The sequence below is a fragment of the Etheostoma spectabile genome, chromosome 24 (genome assembly GCF_008692095.1).
Source record: "Etheostoma spectabile isolate EspeVRDwgs_2016 chromosome 24, UIUC_Espe_1.0, whole genome shotgun sequence".
NCBI lineage: Eukaryota > Metazoa > Chordata > Actinopteri > Perciformes > Percidae > Etheostoma > Etheostoma spectabile.
The window spans coordinates 570078-570410 of record NC_045756.1 but is presented as its reverse complement, the minus strand read 5'-3'; the positions used below and the strand labels follow the sequence as shown (position 1 = coordinate 570410).

Genomic DNA, 333 nt, shown 5'->3' with positions numbered 1-333 from the left:
GGCGCCACTTTGACAGCGAATAACTTTACATCTGAAGTGTTTAAAGACTCTATTTGTCTGTTGTTGATTTCTAAAGAAGTTGGATGATTCCATACAACATTCTTCAGGTAAAATTAATAATCATTTTCATAGAATTTGTGTTTTATTTAATCTTATAGCATTTAAATTATTTTTTCTAATGCTTTTGACCTACAATCCGGACTTAACTTTGACATCTACCCATCTGTGATCCACTCAACATCCTCCGATCTTAACAATTAGTCAAAATAATTCATAATTTCTCAGTTTTTAAACTAAAAACCTATAAGTAATTTGATATAAATAAGGTTTTTT

The 333-nt window shown here is 28.5% G+C and overlaps 1 protein-coding gene across 1 annotated transcript in view; it reads right to left on the bottom strand.

Moving 5' to 3' along the window:
* The window catches only part of nhej1 (nonhomologous end-joining factor 1), a 28938-nt gene that overhangs the window by 25511 nt on the left and 3094 nt on the right, over positions 1–333 (bottom strand). The gene's annotated exons all lie outside the window — the stretch shown is intronic.